Source organism: Gorilla gorilla, chromosome 6, assembly GCF_029281585.2.
Source record: "Gorilla gorilla gorilla isolate KB3781 chromosome 6, NHGRI_mGorGor1-v2.1_pri, whole genome shotgun sequence".
NCBI classification, from domain to species: domain Eukaryota; kingdom Metazoa; phylum Chordata; class Mammalia; order Primates; family Hominidae; genus Gorilla; species Gorilla gorilla.
In genome coordinates, this window is record NC_073230.2 from 113728318 (window position 1) to 113743755 (window position 15438).

At 42.4% G+C, this 15438-nt stretch overlaps 1 protein-coding gene and 1 long non-coding RNA gene across 3 annotated transcripts in view; one reads left to right on the plus strand and one right to left on the minus strand.

Annotated features, from left to right (window-relative positions):
- Nucleotides 1-15438, plus strand: part of LHFPL3 (LHFPL tetraspan subfamily member 3) — a 554202-nt gene that overhangs the window by 441608 nt on the left and 97156 nt on the right. The gene's annotated exons all lie outside the window — the stretch shown is intronic.
- Nucleotides 6408-14016, minus strand: LOC134758873 (uncharacterized). Its single transcript, XR_010134542.1, has 4 exons — nucleotides 13880-14016; nucleotides 12749-12873; nucleotides 9736-9987; nucleotides 6408-6851 (listed from the first exon to the last, which is right to left on the minus strand). It is a non-coding gene; the product is annotated as an uncharacterized lncRNA (long non-coding RNA).

Consider the following 15438-nt stretch of genomic DNA (forward strand, 5'->3'; position numbering starts at 1 on the left):
CCAGATGGACTGTGTTTATTCACCAGGGCTCTGCACTCTAGCCTAGCTACCTGGTTGCTTCCAAATGCAATTCCAAGTGTTGAAATTGATATTAAAGCTTTAAGGGATGGGGGTCCTCATAGCCTGACCTTCTGTTTACCACCCAAGGCAATTTTCCCCAAAAATTCCAAAATGTCCTTATACCTGCTAAAATCAAGAGGTTTCCAGAGTTGCCTTTTTCACTCCCCAGGGAGGATTCATGCACCCTGCTGCTCTCCCATAGACAGAGCCTACTTGTCTACAATGTGCAGTTCACCTAGGTCCTATCTCCTGTCTGAAAACCTTTGCCTGGCCATACGTATGTCTCCTTTCTGGAATTTGCTTGCACTTTTTTTTGGTACCATCCAGTTTGGCAGTGTCTTGTTTATTCTTTATTTTAGGACCACCTTCCCCAGCCAGGGTATAAACCACCTAGGTACAACATTGTATCCTGTTTTCCTTTTGAAACTCATGGTTCCTAAAGCAGACCATTAGTCATCTTAATTACTATCTGATTTATGTCAGGATGCCAAGCCCATCATCTAGAATTCACCCTCCTGAAATATGTTAAGCAGGAAAGATGGACATTCTAGTGCAGTGAAATTCATATCCAACCAGTTGTTAGAAGACCAGAATCCTCGTCATTTTTTACCTTGGACAAGTCACATAACATTTTCAAGCCCCATTTTCCTTGCATACAAATGAATATCTTATATACCTACTTCCCAGGTTCAAGTAAGGACATCAAATAAGACAGGACAAGCAAAAGTCATCTGTGTCTATGAAATACTATTCAAATGTATGGTTGTATTATTAAGTCATTTGGTCTTTCTCCACATGGTTGACCTAAATGAAAAGCACAGATAGAGCATCTTGAACTTTCTGGGAGATCTTCCACAAACTTTAGTCTTTAACATTGTTTTTCTATGGTTAATATTCTAGTATTATTTCTATAACCTGCCCCCTTTTCCTTTGAGCTTCTTGTTGGTGTAATTGGAACTGTTTTTCTGAGCTGATTCCTCTCCAGTAACCAAGTTATCACCATTGTGTGTTCTGGTCTGTGGGGAGGAGGGATTGTCACTGGCTCAGACTTCCTTGGCTTCAGGGGTACTTTCTGATTGCTCATAAAACAGACACAAAAGGACAAAGGGAAATTCAAAAGGCTAGGAACAAAGCCTGTGGGCAACATTTCTATTGACAGGGTTAATTCTGGCATAATTTAAAAGAGTTTAATTAATCATGGAGTTAAGCATAGAGAAAGGGTTCCTGGCAGCCTTACATTCTTGGGCTGAGATTATTGGTCCCCTACTTAGATGCCCATTCTCCTTTTGCATCACAGACTCCTTGATATTTTTAGCCTCTAACCACATCACATGATCACTGTAGTTCAGGGGTCTTCCCACCCATCTGTTTTTCTGGATCTTTGGAAGCAATGGATCTAGAAAAATAGTGCTTTTCTGTATCTAGAAAAACAATGTTAATGACTAAAATTTGTGGAAGATCTCCCAGAACCAGCTGGAACTGCTGGTTGCCTGGCCATACTTGGGAATCTCAACTTCTTTGGGCTATTTCCATTTCCACAGATCAAAGAACAGGAGAGATTCAGATTTTCAGGGAAACTAAGGGATACATTTCCTGATTGAAAATATTGTTCCCCCAAGGGTACAGGGTCTTTGTATTCTTAGATTCCAAGATGACTACGTCTTGATTCACCTGGCCTGTCAAACTAGGACAACTGCCGCTGACAGTCAGCATTTAAGAGATCTTTACTTGTGGCTGCAGGATGATTTCAGGTTTTTCTTTCTTGGGATAGCATGCTCTCAGGGACCTGAGAGTTTGCCTGAAGGAGCTTCCCTACTCCCAGGCTCTCCATAAGGTTATGGAGAGATATTGGATCTTTAAGAAGTTCAAAACAGCAAGGTTTCAATACTGGTGATGAAAGAAAAGCATCACATTCTCATTCGAAATCAAAGGTACAGAGATTTCCTAGCAGTGTCATCCCTGCTTTCTTTCCCACTTTCTCTCCTTTCCCTCACCCCACAAAGGCAAAGGCTTGCTCCCTACAAGCATCCAATGGATAGAGACACTCAGGAAGGCGTCTTGGGAGGGAAAATGAATAGAAGTGTGTGCCTGTAGCCTCCTCGTTAGCTAGAATGTTGACAGCCAATAAAAATAAAAACAAAAATTCTAAGCAAACTCCTTTCTGGCCAGCTTCTGGCCTGGAAGCCATAACAAGTCTCTCAGCCAATTTAATCCAAAAACTGCTAGAATTCTCCGTGAGTCCAGACTCTATTACAGATGAATTAATTATCTCCGTCATGGCTACTTATTTTAGTTCACTTTGACATGGTACCATCCATGACTAAATAGCTTTTTCACTATTGGCTCTTACAGTTCCTCGAGACTGCTGCTTCTGGGTAAGAGAGTACGAGGCTGTATATAAATGTGTCCTGGAGAGCTCCCCCAAGCACTTTGTTCCTGTACCTTGTTTTTGCTACTATAACTTTACCCCCTTCACTTACCAGACAGGGAGGATCTATTCTGGTTTTCTCATATTCGGTAACTTACAGAGCAGAAAAATGAGATGATCCACAAATATGCTGAGTTTGGATAGCTGGTAAACTCAATTCTGCCTCTACTTATCTTTCTTTTAGCACACAAAAAAACTGCTTTGGGAAGTATCTGACTGTGCAAAGAAGGATGTGTGACCAAAAGATGGAAATCTGATGTTTCCTGTGAGCTGACCATCAGTCTGCATTGGATCCTGCTATTTGCTAGCATTTTTTTTGTTTTTTGAGATGGAGTCTAGCTCTTGTCACCCAGGCTGGAGTGCAATGGCATGATCTTGGCTCACTACAACCTCCACCTCCCAGTTTCAAGTGATTCTCCTGCCTGAGCCTCTTAAGTAGCTGGGATTACAGGCACCTGCCACCACACCCAGCTAATTTTTGTATTTTTGGTAGAGACGGGGTTCCACCTTGTTGGCTAGGCTGTTCTCAAACTCCTGACCTCAGGTGATCTGCCCACCTCGGCCTCCCAAAGTGATGGGATTACAGGCGTGAGCCACTGCGCCTGGCCTGCTAGCATTTCTAAGATGCAATCAGAACATCCTTGCACAACTGGGTGGTTAATAAAGCATGTACATTTACATCACCTCCTGGACAAAAGAGGGGAAAAACAGAGGAGAGGTGGGAAATATTTGTAACAGAAAACCAAGTGTTTAAATCAACATGAAAGCAGGCAAACAGAAAGGCTAGCTTTGCATTACAGGAAATAAGATGTAGAAAGCTGGTTTTTCATTGTGAAGAAATTTTAAAAGCAGTCCAGTGATATTTCTGACTCTGGGTTTACTAAGATGTCAGTGGTGAAAAAGCAATATTGTCAAGAATAATAATATGTCAGGGTAAAAATCAATAGCAGCCACAAAAAGGTAATACATTTTTCTAAAGAATGGTTTGAACTCACACTCACAGTCATTAGAGTGACCGAGCAGCAACCAGCTGGACCTGCACTGACAGCTGACCAGACAAGAGCTGGGTTTGTTTTGGTTTGGTTTTTTAGCAACTTAACTCTAGTAGCCTTGTCTCTAACTATGGAAGATTATAGAGCTGCCAACTTGATTATGATGAAAATCTGATGTCAAAATTGAATGTGGTTTTCCTTCCCAGTCTCACTTTTGAAACTCGAACTCTTGTGGTATCTCCCATAGGAGAAGGTGGTGCCCAAAGAAACTGTGGTAGTGGAAAGCGAACTGGTTTAAGGATTTTTAGACCCATTAATATAAAGTTTAAACACAAGCAACATTAGTCTAAGGTGTTAGAAGTCAAGATGGAATCACTCTTAGAGAGGCTCGGTGTGGATGGGAAGGGAGCATAAAGGAACTGGAGCTGTTTCTTGAGCTGGGTGCTGGCAAGACAGATGTTCCCACTTTGTGAATTCACTGAACATACACATATGATCGGCACACTTTTTCTTATATACTACAGAAGTATAATACTACACATTACACTTCAATAAAACATAGTAAAAAGCCTCTGCATTCTCTTAACAAATCTGCTCTAAATAGCCAACAAATTTTGGGGAGGTCACTTAAACCCTAGTTTCTTTCACAAAATGAGATAGTGGACCAGAGGACCCCAGACCTGAAGCTTCTTGGTGCTGTAATCATTGGCACATGATGAATGCATAGCGTTGGTATTCTTGCTATTTGTGACTCAAAGAACAATCAAAACATGGGCAAAGTTGCCACAGGCCTTCCCAGAAAAGGCATGAACTGAAAGCTATATAAATTTGCCACATGGGGAATGATGTTGAATAACTGGAACCACAGGGCTGATGGTGATAGCAAAGAAGGAGAATTAGGGTGGCTGTCAGTGTGAGCCCTACTTTAAAAGCAGATGTTCATCACACAGCTAGTGATGTGTGCGATCACATTAAATTCAAGAGCCAATGTTTCTTTAATAGTTTCTTCTCAAAAATAGCTGCTGGAAATTATGGTTCCATTAAAATAGGCTACAAGAATTTCCATCTAATCAAGCAGTTCAGTGTTTCAAGCAGTTCCTTTCTTTTCTTGTTTAATATAAAGTGAATTTAAAGGTGACCTGCACCGTGACTGATTGGCAGTTAGAAAGAATCAGCCTCTGTGTCGTCAGTTAGAAGTTGCCAATCACGTCACACAATGGATGGGAAAAGACCAAGGTCTGGGTTGGAGGGAATTTGCTGTCTAATAGGAGAAATTACTGCAACCTCCTTTGGATAAGAAAATGAGCTATACTTATCTCCCTATGTGCTTTTCCTACAACTTGAGCCTCTTAGAAGACAAAATATGTGTAACAGGAAGAAGGAAAAATAATAATAATCCAACTAGGTGGTTAGCACCTGGATAACAGATCCACAGAGAAGTTCTTAAAACCTTTTTATTTTCTTCTAAAGCGTCTAAAGTCCCCTAGAAACAAGTCACCTGATTCTATTAAGCCACCTGCCTCATCCCACTGAAAACCTTTCCGGAAAGATGGGCCAGACATGCTCTCTGATGGCCATTCGTCTTCTGAATCCCAAGAATAATCCTTTGGCACAAACATAGAAGTGTATTATTTGGTCTTCCAGCAAACATGAAGAGAAACAATGAAATGAAGGAAATGCACATCACGAGCTGCCACACAAGATCCTAATTACCATAATTTGACCCATCCTCCTTCCCATTGCCGGAAAGTCAGCCTTCTGGATGAGAGGAAGCCAAACCAGCAAGATAACAGGCTTCTGTTCTCTCTCCCCGTCCCTCGCCTCTTTCTTTCTTCCTCTCTTCCTTAAATGATGTTCATTAAGACAGCGATTCTTCTAACAGTTTGTAAGCCTCAATTGTATTAGTGAAAGCTTTGCATGACTTGAAAAAATGAGCCAGAGAGAAGGAAGAGGGGCTGAAAGAAGCAGACACACGCTGTCTTTTTATTCCCCAAAGCAACTGTCAGTCTCAGAATATTTTTGTAGAACCTGCCAGAAATCTCTCTGGAATCATCCCTGTTAGATACAAGGACAGTAAATCTAAAAAGTTCAGGTCTTCTGTGGTATAAATCAGAAACTCTTAATAATTCAGAAAAGGCCAATTTAAACTCCACATGTCCAATCACATCAATAACACCACTCCCTCTAGCTCCAAACAGCCCCTAGAATATTTCCTTTTCCTAGATTACTCATAGCTTTGCCTTGTCCCTGACTTCCCCCAAACTACTTGAGTAAGTTACTTTGGCATAGCTTCTTACATTTAGGCAGCAAATGAGCCAGGATGGGAGACATACGAAGTGTGTTAACTTCATTCCTATTAGAATTCACCTAAAATATACCCATTGAAATATGGATCTAAAAAGCCCACCCCTGCCCACCCCAGTGCCAGCGCTTCTGCCTTTTGCTGTAACAAGTGCCATAGAAATTGTCTCCACTGTCACTCTTCAGCTCACATATGGGATGTGATGGGATTTGTCAATAGCAGCTTTAAATCAGCTTGCTGAGGCCTCAATAGTGCAGCCCCAAGTTAGGGCTCGAGGAAGCACGTCCTGAAGTCACAACGCTCCTGGTGACAGCATGTGCACTGACACAGTGGAGGACTGCTTCACTGACCTTTTGTATTTTAGAGTGTGTGACCAGGTGGGCTGCTTTATTTTCAACCCTTGTGTAGGGAAGACACAATTTAGCAAGACAAAGGACATGTTTTTTAAGAAGCAGAGATATCGAGAAACTGGCATCCTTTTTGGCATTAGTGTGGAGGTGGCCAATCAAGACAGGCTAGGAGTGATCCAAGTCGTTGGAGGAACCTGACAGAGAGTAAATGATTATGAGGCCGTATTTGAAGGCCGTGAAGTCAGTAAGAAAAGAAATGCATGTGATAGTAGGAGTTTGAAGTAAATCTATATTTTATTTGCAAGTGACCTATGATTAGAGGAAAAGGCAGCCAGTAAGGTACGGAAAATGAGGCCAAATTGGAGTCAAGGGTTACCAATCAGGCAGGAAGGACATGACAGGAAATCTAGTTAATTCAGCTTATTAGTTTGGATGGTTGAGACTGCTAGGTCTTAGAAAACCCGGCTCAAAGTGCCTTAAACTAAAAGGACATTTTTGGCCTAAGATAACCAGAAGTCCAAAGGTAGACGGTCTTTAACTGTGGCTGATCCAGTGGCCAATCATTTCATCAAGGACCTAGGTTTTATCTGTCTCTCTGCTCTACCATGCATGGTGTCTGCTCCATCCTGAGACTGGGTCTCCTGTTGGTCAGAAAGTGGATGCCTATGCTTTCTCGCACACATCCAGGGAAAGCAAGGGAATTACTCCCAGAACATATCCTAAAAAAATGAAAAGAAAGTTTCCCAAAAGCTTCTGCAAACCTTGCATGGCATCTCATTAGCCTGAATTGTATCTCGTCTTCTTTCCTGAACCAATCACAACTAGTTTGTATTATTTTGTTTGGCTTAAGTGCATCAAAGTCCACTCCTGGTGTCAGAAAATGGGGTTAGCTTTGCCTAAATTAATGGTCAGCATGGAGGAGAGATAGAAAACTAACCAAAGTCAGCAATCTCCTAGGAAAGAGAAAGAGGAGATGCACACTGCATGGGCAACTGTGATCATCATTAATGCTGTTCACCCAGCATTTCTGAATTCCCACCTTCCTGGCACATGACAGGATTGTACCTCCTGGCTCCTAGTGGCTGGGTGGGGCTGTGAGACTTGTTGCAGTCAATGAGTAGTGAGCAGAAGTGGCGCATGTCACCATCAGACTAGAAACTTTAATGGCCAAATGAGGCCTCCTTAGCTATCTTTAGTTCTGCATTAGAGACTAATTAATGCAGAGCAGCTCAGGTGGTAGCTGCTCCTTCTGTATACATCCCCAAATGAGGAGCATGGAGCAGAGCCCCCAGTCAACCCATGATGGAGATGAGCAAGAAATAAACCTTCATGGTTAAAATCCACTTTTCTTTTAATTCCAATATACCTTAGTGTGTCCTTGATAAAACTATAGACAACATAGGCTAGGTGTGGTGGCTCACACCTGTAATCCCAGCACTTTGGGAGGCTGAGGCAGGTGGATCACTTGAGCTCAGGAGTTAGAGACCAGCCTGGGTACCAATGGTGAAACCCCATCTCTACAAAAAAAAAAAAAATACAAAAATTAGCTGGGCGTAGTGGCATGCGCCTGTAGTCTCAGCTACTTGGGGTGCTAAGGCAAAAGGATCGCTTGAGCCCAGGAGGTAGAGGTGGCAGTAGGCTGAGATGGTGCCACTGCACTCCAGCCTGGGTGACAGAGTAAGACCCTGTCTCAAAAACAAACAAACAAAAACAAACCAAAAAACAACAACAACAACAACAACAAACTATCAATAACGTCACGGCAGCAGCTGATGTCAGCATTTGGCATCTAGTCCTAGGTGGGGTGGCGGTGGGGGGGGTGGCACTATGTGAGGTGGACACCAGTGTCACATGGCTTATGACCCCAGTTAGGCATGGCAGGCCAAGGTGCGCAAGTATGTCCTAGAACTATAAACAAGCAGTTTTCCTAAGAGTTCCCACCAAACAGAGCCGCCACTTACATATCTTCTCCTCAAGAGAAACAAAAGAAAAAGATTATTTGTAATTTGTCTCTTAAATAATCTAGACACATGCCTGGCATATAAGAAATAAAAAAGAATCTACATTCTGTTAAGTATTTTAAGTTAAATAAATTACTCAAGAAATGTGGAGAAAAAAGTTACCTGGATCAAAAAAATCTGAATTCATGTAAATGATTATTTAGGATCAGAAATCCATCTGTGGAAAAAATAACCTACAAAGTAGAAAACAAAAATTTTAAGCATCACATTTATTAAAATATATTTTAGTTTTTGAAATATTTTTGAAATGGGAAAGTTATCACTAATTGAAATGCGTATAGAACTACACCTATGCAATGTTTATTGCTCTGTTGTATAGTCTACAAAAAAATTATAAGTTGGTATCATTTCATCTTATAATTAGTTGCCTTTTTTCTAAATGACAATATTTTTAAAGTGTAAAAATACAATGTAATGTAAGTCATCCTAATAACAAGAAAGATAGGTGCTAGACAGTCTCGCGATTTTTTTTTTGAAAGCCTAGTTCTCAAAAGAAATTAAAATAGAAAAGCTTCACATTTTTTTAGTAAATAATAGCTATAATACCTCTTCCATATATTCATCTACATCTTCTTTAAAGAACATTTTTAAAACTACCTCATGTTTTTGCTTCTGTTTTTTTGGATTGGCTCTGACCTGTGTATATCGTAAGGTTTTACTAACTACCACAACAGAAATGAATTATGTGGAATTCTTTGGTGTAAACTGAGGAGGACTTGGAGAGTGTTCCTTCTCTGGCAGGAATGTTTAAGATTCAGTAGGTTTTGCTCCTAGAGATAATTTTTATTACCGCATTCAAAAACATCCTGTCTGGTTGTTGAGCATTTCCAGAGCAGAATACCTGGGTAATTTTGATTAGCTCATAATCTTCAAAAAGTGTTACAATTGCCTAGTGACAAGATGTTCAATTTTCAGATTTTTTTTTTGCCCTGTTCTCAAATACAGTCATCATTCCCTACTTGAGAGCTATTTCTACTATCCTCCTTGCAGAGATGAAAATATGAAGGCACAGGAATTGTTGTTAGGTTGTGTGCCAGCCTAGGAGCCAGAAGATTTGGGCTCTGGGTGCTGGACCTCACAGGCTGATGCTGGGGCCAACAAAGTCAGCAGGAGAGTAGGGTCTCAGACACCTGCTGATGGGAAAGGTGTGCAGCACATTCACATACAGGCAGCCACACCTGCCTCACCCCTGGAAGAGATTTTCTTTGTTTTGACAAATGACCCTTCTGGGTCTGTCTGGTCAACAAGGAAAGGTGAAGCACCAGCATTGCCCACACCTTGCCTAAGTCCTCTCCTAACAATCAGGCCTGGGAGAGATGTGTTCCAAAGCTCCCAAATCCTGGCCTCCATCTATATCACGACATAGTAGAGGAAGCATGCACTCTTCGATGCTCCCTCTTGGGTATTGATGATCCTGGCTTCTGCCCTCTCTGCCTGCAACTTAGGAGATGGAAGCAGGGACCCCCGCAGAAACAACTCCTGCTGGGCGCGGGAGTCATGGGCATCTCTCCTAATGATTCCATCATGCTGTTGCTTCCCACACACTGTGCCCTGAAGAACCTCATTTTCCTTTTGCTTTTACCTTGATTAATGCCCTTCATGACTTGCCTTCCCATGACTTCACCCACAGCCACTGCCCAAGCACACATTCAGCTGTTGGGATCTCTAGGAGTTGTTTTCCATCTTCCTACTCCACAATTATGCCAACAGCCTTCTTCCTGACCCAAGCCTATTGGGAGCAGGAGTCTTCTATTTTGTTCTTCCAGGTGATCTTTCTTTTTGCAAGTGCCAGATCTCAGGTCTAGGCTTTGGTCCTTTGGTGCTGAAATGTGAGCTGAAATTTAAAATGTTACAAAGGTAGGTCATGGTAGGATTTGCTGTCCCTAAACCAAAGATGTCCTTAAACCTAAGGCTAATGTTGCCTTCCCTTTAAAAAGCTACCGCATCAATAATTCAGTTTACATCTTAGCTTGCCTAATATATTTCTCTCTTATTTGAATGGCAAGATGAACTTCAGAGAATTGTTTTTTAAGTGAGGTTTTGTGAGCTGAGCCTTGCAAGAAGCCCTCCAAGGTCTGTGGGATCTGTATATGACTAGAGCTCAGGCTTCACTCCGGAGAGTAAGTGCGATCTCCGTTTTCTCCTCCTACCTCTCCAAACACTCCTAACCTACATTTCTTCCAGCTCTCCTTCCTCTAACTGCTCTTGCCCACTTTCCTCTTCCTACGTGCCTTCCTTAAACTTATCCATTCCCATTGTCTCAAACACCCATAACCAGTAACTCTGGCCACAATCCCTCTTGATCTCCAAACCCTCTTTCTCCCAACTGTCAAATGCAGGATGTCTTGGAATACTTAGATACCTCAAAGTCAACCTGTCTGGACTGAATTAATTGTCCCTTTAGATCCCCACCCAAACGTTTGCTGCCTCCTACCATCATCTACCCACCCACCCAACCATCTCTTTGAGTATTTCTTAGTGACCCAGCTCCTTTCCTTGCTAGCCAGGCAGACAGGTTGAAAGGAGGAGCTGGAAAAGTTGGTGCAGGAGTTGAGATAGAGTTCCTACACACACCCTCAACTCCAGAGCCAAAAACTAAAGAAGAAACAGGAGGCAAAGTACAATAAAAGATCCAGATAAGCTCCTGAGGACCCCAAAATAGACAGGACCTTGGCCTGGCTTCCCTTTATGAGGCTACCAGCCTCACAGAGAATTCCACATTCATCTGGCACTTGAGCTACAGATTAGAAAAAATGAGGGAGGTGATCAGGCATATGGGACTAAGAATATGTTTCCAGTTTCCCAAGGGCTGACCAATGTATGTAGGGATTCCAGAAGTTCCTGCTTATCCCAAGGGGGAACGGAGAGGTTCTAAGAACAGCCATAGTCTAGAAGAGACTTAAGATCTGGACACAGAAACTGAAGAATGCAAAGACTTTGAACTGGAAGGATATGGCTGAAATGGTGCACAGAAGCAACAGGTGACCCCAAGGACCAAGCATGACCGAGCATAACAGGGACACTAGCACAAAGCCCCCAGGCCCAGGGACCAGCCCAGCTCAGCCAGGGCTCTCACAATAGGACCAGCCAAGACCTGGAAAGGCCCTTCCCATCACGGTGATGACAGATAAGCTTTGCTCTGCACCCATACAAGGGGGTCAGGGGGATTCGTGGGCAGGGTAAAAAGAAAAGACCCTGAAAGCCTGAATGTAACCAGGAAAGTGGTGTTAACCTGAAAGGAACTATTTTAACTTGGAAGAGACTGATATTTCTCTAGTTAGCACCAAAGTTTTTTGTTGTTTTTTTGTTTTTGTATGTTTGTTTGTTTTGTTTTGTTTTTGTTTTTGTTTTTGAGATGGAGTCTCGGTCTATTGCCCAGACTGGAGTGCAGTGGCGTGATCTCTGCTAACTGCAACCTCTGCCTCTTGGGTTCAAGGAATTCTTCTGTCTCAGCCTCCCAAGTAGTTGGGACTACAGGCACGTGCCACCACACCCGGCTAATTTTTTGTATTTTTAGTAGAGACGGGGTTTCACTGTGTTAGCTGGAATAGTCTCAATCTCCTGACCTCATGATCCGCCCACTTCAGCCTCCCAAAGTGCTGGGATTACAGATGTCAGCCACCATGCCCGGCCAAGTTTTTTGTTTTTTCACTTTATGTTTCTTTCTCTCTTACCATTGGGTTGAGAGCTATCAAACACCATTAACTAAGTAGTAAACAAGAAAAATGCCATTTTTTCACAATTTGTGCTGTAGTGAGACGTTTTTGACACTATTGCACAAAAGCATCACTGTTAACCTTTCTTCCCTACCTCTTTCTCTACCCCTGCTATGTTGCTGTCTCCCCAAAATTTTTGGTGTTTCCCCAAAATTCATATGTTGGAACTTAATCCCCAATGTCATAGAATATAGGAGGTGATTAAACCATGCACGCTCTGTCCTCATGAATGGAATTAGTGCTCTTATAAAAGATGTTGGGCCAGGCACACTGGCTCACACCTGTATTCCCAGCACTTTGGGAGGGTGAGGTGGGCAAATCACTTGAGCTCAGGTGTTTGAGACCAGACTGGGCAACATGGTGAAACCCTGTCTCTACAAAAAGTACAAAATCAGCTGAGCATGGTGACACCCACCTGTAATCCCAGATACTTGTGGGGGCTGAGGTGGGAGGATTGCTTGAACCTGGAAGTTCAAGGCTACAGTGAGCTATGATAGTGCCAGTGTTCCAGCCTGGGCAAGAGAGCAAACCCTATCTCAAAAAAAAAAAAAAAAAAGAGAGAGAGAGCAAGGGAAGGCAGCTTCCCTCCCCTTCCACCATGTGAGGACAGAGTGAAGGTACTAGCTATAGGAACAGGCACTGAATCTGCTAGCACTTTGATCTTGGACTTCCCAGGCTCTAAAATTGTAAGAAATAAATTTCTGTTGTTTATCAGTTACCCAGGCTGAGATATTCTGGTATAGAACCCAAGTAGAATAAGACAACACCCATCTAACAGTAGACCAGCCTGTAGACTGTATCTGTGAGCTGTCTCACATCTAAGTTCCATCCTTTCCAACCCCAGTGCCAATGCCAAGATTCACACTGGTCATCTCTTACCTGGAGGTTATAAGCCTGAGTGGTGTCCCCTCCTCCAGGTCTTCTCTTTTTAATGTGTCCTCATCCACATTGCTTGATCTTTCTAAAATATGATGCTCTCCAGCTTTAAAAGCTGCGCTGACTCCCTGTGAATAAAGGGATATTGAAACTCCAAAGCTTGTCCCAGAAGCCTCTTCCTAATCTACTCCTGCTCTAACCTCAATCTTACATATCCTCTGCCCTCTGTCACACATTCCAAGTTCAAGCCATAGCAGTTATTTACCATTCCTATAATGGACCAAGTGCTTTCACTTCACTAATCTTTGCACTTGCTATTTCCCTTCAAGATCCAGATCCAACATACCACTTCTTTGACATCCTCTCTAATTCCTTTCACTCCCCAAGTCAAATTTGTCAAGAACTCTTTTGTTCCCTTTACACTATATACATATAGTGTATATTGCCTATGGCAACCAGAAAGCCACAAGTACCAGTTTCAAATATTCTATTCTATTCACACATTAGAAAGATAAAAGTCTGTGGACTATGCTCCTCAACTTACAGTTCCAAGGCCATAACCATATGTTCCAAAATCATTATTAGCCTTTACGACGTTTTATCATGATCTTCAGTTTGCATAACTAACCCCACACTTGAATTAAACTCCTAAAGGGCAAGAACCACATGTGTGTTCCTCTTTGTAGCCACATCTTTCTACCATGCTCACTCCTTCCATCCTACTCAGCTTAGCAGAGGAACATCTGGCCAGTTAGCAAGTTATAAACATCACTCTGTCCTGGGATGAAACCACTCCCACACCAGGGCAAATGTTTGGCAAATATAAGGAAGACTTGGTTTCAGTTCCCACTTACCCTCCTGAGTAGGTACATTTGTGCAGTGCAAAAACTGCCCAACTATATGTAATAGCCCTTGGACCTAACATGTAATAAGGGCAAAATATATATTTGCTGATGAATGAACTTGTCTAGGGAATATTCCCTACCTTTACCCCTCTTAAATTACATGAATCAGATGTGCCTATTATTTACATAGATTTGGTATTGCACTATATCCAATAATCAAATATTCTTCAGCATGCCTTGATAAATTAATGTCAGGCTTATGTCATCATGTTAGGAATAATTCACTTACGACACAGCTGGATTCAGGACTGGTTCAACAAATAGCATCAAGACTCAACATATCTTTTGGTTCTCCTTCTGCTATGTTACTTTCAGTCTTGGACTTCACATCTTAGCAGACAGAGGCAGCAGCTCCAGTTCCTAGATCCTCTCTAGTTTTAAGTCAATCTGAAAAATAGAGCATATCTTTCCAGAATTCCCAAGAAAGTTTCCTTGCTCTTCATTGGCTCTTGTTGGGTCACATGTCCATCTGTAAACTCACCACTGTGAACCCAGACATGTGATATGCTGATTCGCCAGCTTAAGTCACTTTTGGACGTCTGGGGCTGAGACTGCCAGAAACATTGTGGAAATGGTGGAGGGGGCTATTCGTCAAAGGAAAATCTAGGTATAATTACCAGAAGAAGGAGGAATGGATAGCAACCAGAAAAAACAATGGATGTCTGCCATCACTTTCTTCCACGTGATGGGCAAACTCTAGATGACCCCCAATGATCTCCACCTCCTGGTATTCTGCCCTTTTGTAATGCTCTTCACCCTTGAGGGTGGGCAAGACTTAACATGCTTTTAACCAATAGAATATGTCAAAAGGGATGAGATGTCACTTCCACGATTAAGTTACATAAGATTGTGATTTCCTTCTTGCTACCAAACTCTCTCTATTGCCTTCTCAGCTTGCATGCTTTGATGAAGCAAGCTGCCATGTTGGGAGAGGCCCACATGGCAAGAAACTGAGGATGGCTGCCAGCTAAAAACTGAGGTCCTCAATGCAGTAGCTCTCAAAGTACTGAATTTAGCTAACTACTACATGAAAATGGATCATTTCCTAGTCAGGCTTTCAGATGAGAAATCAGCCCTGACCAATATCTTGATTGCATTCTTGTGACAGATATTGAGACAATGGATCCAGGCATGTCCAACTCCTGACCTAGAAACTGAGATAACAAATGTGGGCTGTTCTAAGCCACGAGGTTTGTGGTAATACTGTTATGCAATAATAGATGACTAGCGCACTTCCTTTTCCGCTCCCACACCCCTTTTAGAATCTCTCCCAGATCTACGTCACTCCCACCAGCCAGCACCCAGTGCCAATCTGGAGCAGCCAGAGGGCTCCCCTCAGGGGCCCCCATAGGCTCAGATGCCCTGGGAAAGGCCTAGTGCTTCCTTCTCCTCTTGTATCCCCTTACTCCTCCATGTGCTGACTTCCATTTACCTTTCAGAGAAACCATCTGACTGGGCTAAGTATCACAGATTCCTCAGGACTTAACCCAAAAGAAAGGACATTGTTTGATTGACGATATCTGGGGCCCTTCTTGGCATCCCTTAAGTTCAACTACTTAGGGGAGTACTAGTTAACATAATATGAAAGTGCAGAACTAAAGGATATACAAGCATTTTGGACCCCAAAATAATTGCTTCCTGAAAGAGATGTGACGCAAATGAATGTGTAGTCCTTGTTAATGGCCAATGACAACTATCTGTAGCGATGTAGTGATGTTGTCACCTGTTACAATTTGAGGTCCTCTCCTATCTGGAAGTTGCCGTGAATGGCCAGAGTCAACTACATGG